The sequence below is a fragment of the Anas acuta genome, chromosome 1, assembly GCF_963932015.1.
Source record: "Anas acuta chromosome 1, bAnaAcu1.1, whole genome shotgun sequence".
In the NCBI taxonomy this organism is placed as follows: Eukaryota; Metazoa; Chordata; class Aves; order Anseriformes; family Anatidae; genus Anas; species Anas acuta.
This window is the reverse complement of record NC_088979.1, coordinates 11,085,023-11,092,555: the sequence shown is the minus strand read 5'-3', so window position 1 is coordinate 11,092,555 and position 7,533 is coordinate 11,085,023.

Below are 7,533 nucleotides of genomic sequence, written 5' to 3'. Positions count from 1 at the left end.
AAGCATTTCCCAGCCAACTGTAAGAAATAGACTATTGTGTCTCAGAGCAGTAAATACAGTTTGCAGATCTTGCATCTGTTTTTTGTTTATAGTGATGGCAAGATATCTGTATAGATAGATAAGTCAGGTTTTCCATGACAACAGCGTGCACTTCTACATTTCTAGCCAGTAGTGGTAGTTCTTGAAAACACAAGAATAAAAGAATACAGACAAGAACCTTACAAAACAAGCAACCAACCAAACAAAAAACCAGCAAGAATCCAAAGAGAAAGAATTAGGTAATGCATAGAGTAGCTGAGCTTGTTCAAGTAGGTAATTGTGTTAGTATTGACTCAGTGTAACCATATCTCGTTCATAAATGAATGCTTTGCATGACTGGTTTTCTCTGAGTATAAATGCATTGGATTTTTTCTTGTTATTGAATTTTATAGAAAAAATAACACAACAGTATAACACTCCAGCTACATAGATGGAAGTGAAAAGAGCTAATCTCTAATATTTCCGTATGAAGAGCATACATAGCAATGAATCTGAATGTAACCAGAGATTATTTCAACTGCTAGGGTGCATAATCATACTTAACTCCACTGGAAAAGATCCCAAACAAGAACTACAAACCTGAAACTGCCAGGAATGCACTATTACAAATACCCTTCCACCTGACTGTGAGTTTCCACATGGGTCTAGTTTCAAAACAGCATTTCACGCCCATCTCGCTGTTGTGAGATTGCTCCCGTAGCCGAGTAGCACCTACTCATGCAAGTTATTAGATTGAAGGAGAAAGGATTTAGGTGTATCTCCCCCCTTCATTTCTTTCAACACTGCAATAAAGTGCAATATCTATCTTTGCATTATAAATATAAAACCTTGGAGGGAAGAAAGGTTATGGACTTAGACTCTGAGATCCTCAGGACTGAACATTCACAGATACAATATCAGATATTACAACCATGATATAATATGGAGAAATACTTTAGAAATGAGTTCAGGCAAAACTGATGAAATGAGACGGAATCTCTTACATTTTTCCTAAAATCTCAAAGTCAGACATTAAAAAATAAAAAAGGTTTTAAGTCTGGAATTAAACTTGCATAGTTTTCTGAGGGACAGGTCTTTACTGACTAGTTCCATTTGCACAAGAGTACAACCCTCAGACTGCCCAAGCTTTGTGCTAGTTAGGAAGGTAAAGACCAAGGGGTTGGTTAACTCACCAAATTCTCTTCAGCTGGAGCTAAACAAGAACGAAACATTCTGTCTTTACCATTATATGTATGCAAGTGTCTTATGGTGCCATCATCAGTGATATCTCCAGACGTAGCTGATCTACAGCCAGAATCTACTCCATTCATCCACCCAACTGCAAGCACAATCTCCTGGCACCCTCCCTTCTGACAGAAACACCCACGTCCACCTTGCTGTCCAAGCCTGAATGATCTCTCTTCCTAAGTCCAAAGCTGGCTTGTGAACAAGATGTACCAACCAGCCAGTCTGAAATCTTTTCCCATGGACTCCCTCTCCAGTCCATGCAATCCAGCATCTCATCCTTGATGGTGTTGATGGAAGAGGAAAAGATAAGTAAAATAAAAAGTAAAGTAAAGATAAGTAAAATAAAGCTACATCTGCCCAGTTCTGCACAGGCAAGTGAGGGGGCAAGGAAGAGAAAACTTCCTGATCACTTCAGGGAATCGAGACTCAAGGTATGAAAATTATTTACTTTGTACCTTGCACAGCAAGGACCACACACACAATTCTGCTCACCATGTAAGGACCCATGAAGAAAAACTCCCCAGATTCATATTTTCTGAGACCGAAAGGAACTGCAATGTCTCCAGCTCATAACCCCAGCATGCAGGCTGTACATTTCTTCCAGATGACTAATGCATATTTTATAAAGAGGATATTAACACTTACTCTTAAAAAAACTGAAATTATATGAATCTACGGTTTCCTTGCTAAGGCATCCTACTGTTTAATTATTCTCACAGATTGTGTTTTATTTCAGGGTTGAATCGATCCCACTTTGACTTAAAACTTTTGCTTTTTGCTATGTCATCACATGTGAAGGGTTGTTGTAAAGAATTATAGTGACACCTATGTCAAAAAAAGCACACGACCCCTCTCTCTGTTAAATATGCTAAGGACAAAGCTGGATAATATTGCTATGTGATTTTCTAACATTGTCTGGGGATACCTACACTCACTAATTATATTATTTTGCTTCCCTGGTCACTGTGAGATGATCATCAGTGAAGCAGGAGGAAGCAGAAGGCTCTGTAATGTGCCAGAAAGAATAAAGGGCATGCTGTAAACAGTATCTGTGCGCCAAATGCTACCGGACCTTTCAACAGATCATTGAGCAGTCAACAGCTCTGGCCTGGAATTAGGCTGATTGTTTAGAGAAAAAGTCCTCAACTGAATCAGCCTTTTGGATATCTGGCTGCTACGATTTAGGAAAAATACAGAAAAGCTCACAGCATTATGATGTTTATATACATAAGGGAGGCAAAAAAGCTGCTGAAAGTCATGGAACTGCACATTAACTTTTAAAACCAAAAGCTTTTTGTCCTCTAACACTGAAAATAGCATACCGAAGAAAACACAACAGCAGAAGAAGATTATGACTGGTGTGAGAATTGTAAAAGAAACAACAGTAGGTGCTTGCACATTAAGTCAAGCTATACCCCAAAGTAATCACAGATATGTAAGTTAATAGAATTCATTTGCACTTGATTCTTTAAAAGTCTCAACTCTTCCCATAAATAGATGAATGCGTTCAGTTCCTAAAGATCAACAAGCATTGAAAGCTTTTAGTAACTTGGAGGAAGTTGCTCAGCACTACATGACTGTTTATAGACCCAGTCTATATATATACATGCAGTCTATATATCTATATATAGAGTCTATATATCTATCTATAGTCTGTTTATACAGTGCAGATTTTGAAAGTCTGGCTGGTATGACAGGTTCTTCAGAAAGAAGGAAATCTTGAAGCAAAGAAAATCTTTTCTCAGGCATTCATCTACAGGGATTCACCACAAGTCACATAACTGTTAATATATTGATGATGACTGACTGTGGAAGTGTTGTACATAGACATCAACTCTCAAAATGCTTGTGATTTAGAGACCTGGAGGTGCTGCTTTTGTAAATTTCACATAGTTCAGTGCCAAAACAAGAGAAAGTGTGAAAAATTATAGGCAGAGCTCCTAAACAATTTGTATCAATAGCCCGTACTGAAGAAAGCTTTGTCAATGTCCAGGACTTCTTTCTCTACTTCTGTAAAACATGGTACAGATGGAACTGTCTAATCTGACTTTTAGTCACAATATTTAGCTACCTGGAAGATAAAGTATAGTGTAACACCATACATTTCTGTTCTTCCAGTCTATCTTAGCTTTGGAATTTTGAGCCATTGAAAGTAGATGACATACCCAATTGTTATCAAGTAAATTTTTTCCTGTCGTTTGATCACTTTTGACAGCAAAAGAAATGTAAAAAGACTAAACATGCACTGCAGAATTAGCCTGTGAGAGTTAATCATTATTGCAGTGTATGCAATGCATAAAATGTAAATTAGCTCATAGTTGAAATTTCAAATTTCAACTTAGAAATTCAGAAGTTTCTGAATTGTAATGCTTTTCAGATAAGATCAGCAAAAGTTCTGGTGATGTCACATTTCTATAGTACCTTTCAGAACTTCACACATTTTATTTTTTTTAAAAAAAGGGACTCTGTTATCCTGCTGTAAACAGGAGTTTTAGGGGAAAGGAATAACATCTCAGTTTGTTTCAATCTTAGCTTCAAATGTTCATAGATCAGAATTTCTTCTTGTGTAAATCAGTATATTTTCATGGACTTAAGTGGAGCCATGCCAAGTTATAGCAGCAGATGAATCCAGTCTTTTGTTTTCTATCACAACTGATATATTCTTCTAAAGGTTATTTTAGTCTCTACACTGAGCAAACTGTAGAGATTGTGCAACTGTTTTCCAGACTTCAGAAGAAAAGAGTTCTTGCAGCAGGGTGACAGTGCAAACCACTTCGTGTCCTTGTCAATATGGACATACTTTCTGTTTGAAGAACTTATCCAATATTTTGTAAAGTCAGAAGAAAGCACTGTTATAACTGACTCCAACTTTCTGCATATAGAGATCATCACAAGTTCTGGACTCAATTCTTGTGGGAAATACAGCAATTTTTTTAGGAAAACGTCCAGTTGAAATTCATCCATGGTTGGTATTGCTAGAACTTTTCAGTTCATCCTGGTTTATACATGTATATTTCTGTTATACATTTGCTTACCTCTTTCTAATCTCATTCTTACTGTGAATATGTTTAGTTTTAGTTTTCATCTGAGAGCCTGAAGTGTTTCTTTCTGAAGTCTTGTTCCCCACATAGGTACTTCCAGCTTACAGCCAATTCACTACTACGAGCATCTCTTTGATAAACTTGGTCTACCACAGTTAGATTGAGCTCCAAGAGTGTCTTCTCTCCAGAAGAGAGCAAAAGAGTAATGTAATCTCTGGGACAGTTCAGTGAGCAACATTTATAATGAACTCATCTTTGAGAATACAGATGAAGAGTTAAGTGTATTCTCTCATTTTTCAGAGGCTACCAAGCTACTTTCAAAGAGTAATGACTAATGGTCACTCACCTTCTGAGGTAGCTGCTGAGCTGGAAAAGAAGGCATTTGTTATCCATCACCTCAGGTACCAACCACACCTCCTGAAAAAAAATAATTCAGGACCTTATCTTTCACTACTGAAATTAGTCAGAGTTTGCCTATGGCTTCACTAGTGACAGAGAAGTCTCATAAAATGGAATTCATCTCACCCAGCTTTAAATGTCAAAATCTGATCCACTTCTTGAGTACTTTTTATAACCAGGAAAACATCAATAGGCACTTCTGTGGCGTAGCCCTCTTATCCTAAATTTTACAGTTGAATATCATCTAGTGCAAGGGTATCAGATATGAATACAGGAGGCCTCCTGGACGCTCAGAGATGGAATGTATTTAACATAAGGGAATGAAAACTCATGTGATGTGCTTCAGGGAGGGTCCCACAGGAGTATGGTGTGAACAGAGTAAAGAAAACAGGAGTCCAGAGTCAATCTGCAGGAAGTGTGGAACCAGAAAGAAATCAAACAAAGGTAAAGGAGTTTTTGAAAACATTTGAAAGGTAAAGACACCAGCAGAACCCAGAGGTGGAACTGCATAGAGGTGGGGTGGTTTTGCTGTTGCCTCCTCACCCTTTGGAGAAAAAGAACTTCAGAACTGGTGTAGTCTGTAAAAATAAAATCCAAAGAGCCTAGACAACCCACATCTGTTTCTTAGCTGGGAAAGATGTTATCTGGAAGGTTTTGCCACTGTAAGTTCTCTAAAAAGGAAAAGATTCTCCTTGAAGAGGCTCTTGTAGTGTTTATAGTGCACCCATACAAGTGTAGTTTGTATTTGAACTTGTAACTACTTCAAGAGTCATTGCAATTTGATTACTGTTTATGTGTGATTTTTTCTCTTTCTCTCCATACACACAGATTTTTAAAAGCATATGTATATATTAAAAGACTAATCTGCTACCATCACAGAGGTAGCATACCAAAAAAGAAAAAAAAAATCAGAATTTAATAATAGCATTTCCCATCCTTTTATGCTACTGTATATAAAATCTATAAAGTCTAAGCAGGTTTAAGGGAGGATTACTGCATACAGATAATTCAAAACAATCTGAAAAGACTTTTTTTTTTTTTTTTTCTAGATTAAAAATAAAGTAATAAAGATTACAATATAATCCTGGCAGCAGATTTTACATCTACATCCAAAGGAGGTGCAGGTTTATTAAAGAACAGTGCAATGTCTTAAAATGTGAACCAAACCTTCTACCAAGCTGTACCGCAGACTCCGCTGCTGCAATCAATACTCCAAACAGCCCTATTTTTCTTGGACAAAAAAACATACATATATCTGACATTTGAGGAAGCCAGGTGAATAAATCAATAGCCAAACAAAAATGCACTTAATCATATCTATTGTGGACAGATGCAGATGGGAAAATCCTATATGGTCCACATATATCCTTCTGCTTAAAGGTTAGAAATGAAACTGTGTTTCCTAAAGGGCAATGTCCTGTTGTTACAAAGTGGTGCTGAAGCTAGAATGATTACAGTAGTAATTACCTGCGTGCCACCCAGCATGGGGCAGATCTCTCCCTGCAACAAGTTCAGATGTAGTTGGTTGTTCACGTACTTCAGCATAAATGCATGACTTAATAGCCAACACTTTATGTCCTTTATAAGGGTAATAGCTTTACTGGAGTAGGTAGGAAGAATTCACATGTACACTGTAATCCTAAATTGACTGAACTGCATGTTCTTACATAGAGTCAGCCCAAGGATGAATTTGATATACGCACACTTTATATTTCCTTAATGGTTTTAAGTGATGACCACTATAGGAAATTTCTCGTGCCATTGCAGGTGATCATTAAACATACATAATAGCCCTATTAAATGTTTATGGATAACTCCAGTGTCTCGGCCAAAAAAAAAAATCTATGTCCGAAGGTACATTTGTGCACAGAATGGCTGCTTTGCTTAAAGGTGTCCCTTTACTTGACATTACTTCGTAAAGCCCTTTGAGATAACCATGGTGCGAGAGATGTTTTAGAAAAACACAATTTTATTTCTTCTCTGCTTTAGCCCTAAGCAGTTCAGTGTTATTTGAACATCAGGAACAGCACTTCTTTACAACTTCAAAGTCAGATTCTAATCTCAAATTGGCAGTACGCCTCGAGATTAAAAAAATCTGCCCACAACTGGAAGAAATGGATGTTTTCAGCAGAGAGAAGTGCAATAGGAAGTAACAACATGACACTCCAATATCACTCAATTAGGAGGTATATTAAGGTTACGCGAAGGTGCCTGATGAGAATGCTCTTGCAGGAAACATTTTGAACTCTGAGAAAAGCACTAGGAGAAGGATGACACTATTAAGCTCGGGAGCAGCTCTGTAGCTGTTATTAACCTGGGGGAAGGGGGAGATCCCTCCCGGCTGACCTTCTGAGTGTAAACCTCCGTGTCAGGCATTCGGAAACCACGAAGCCCAGGTGACGTCTCCTATTTTCAAAACGCAGTCCTGCAAAGAGGAAAATGCAAATAGATGCCCAGGATCTTTTATTGCCTACCAGTTGCGGCTACTGTCTCTTCAGGAACACAGCAAGGGATTTCTTCTCAGTGAGAAAGGAGGGCATCTCTGTGGTGGAGCCAGCCTAAGCCATGGAAACCGCGCAGCACCTACAGATGTTTGGGGTCCTGCTGGTGCAGGCAGCAGCTTGGGGCGGGTTCAATAGGGTTTCTCAGTGAATTCACACTCTCACTGTCCCAATTCCCTTGAAGGACATGGGGGATACCTCTATGTGTGTTTGGGATGATCATTTCAGAGTGTGACCAACTCCATGCCGCAACAAGTACTTCCCTCCTAATACTATGAAAGTACCTGCTGCTCTAATTCCACTTTTTTTTTTTTTTTTTTTTTTCG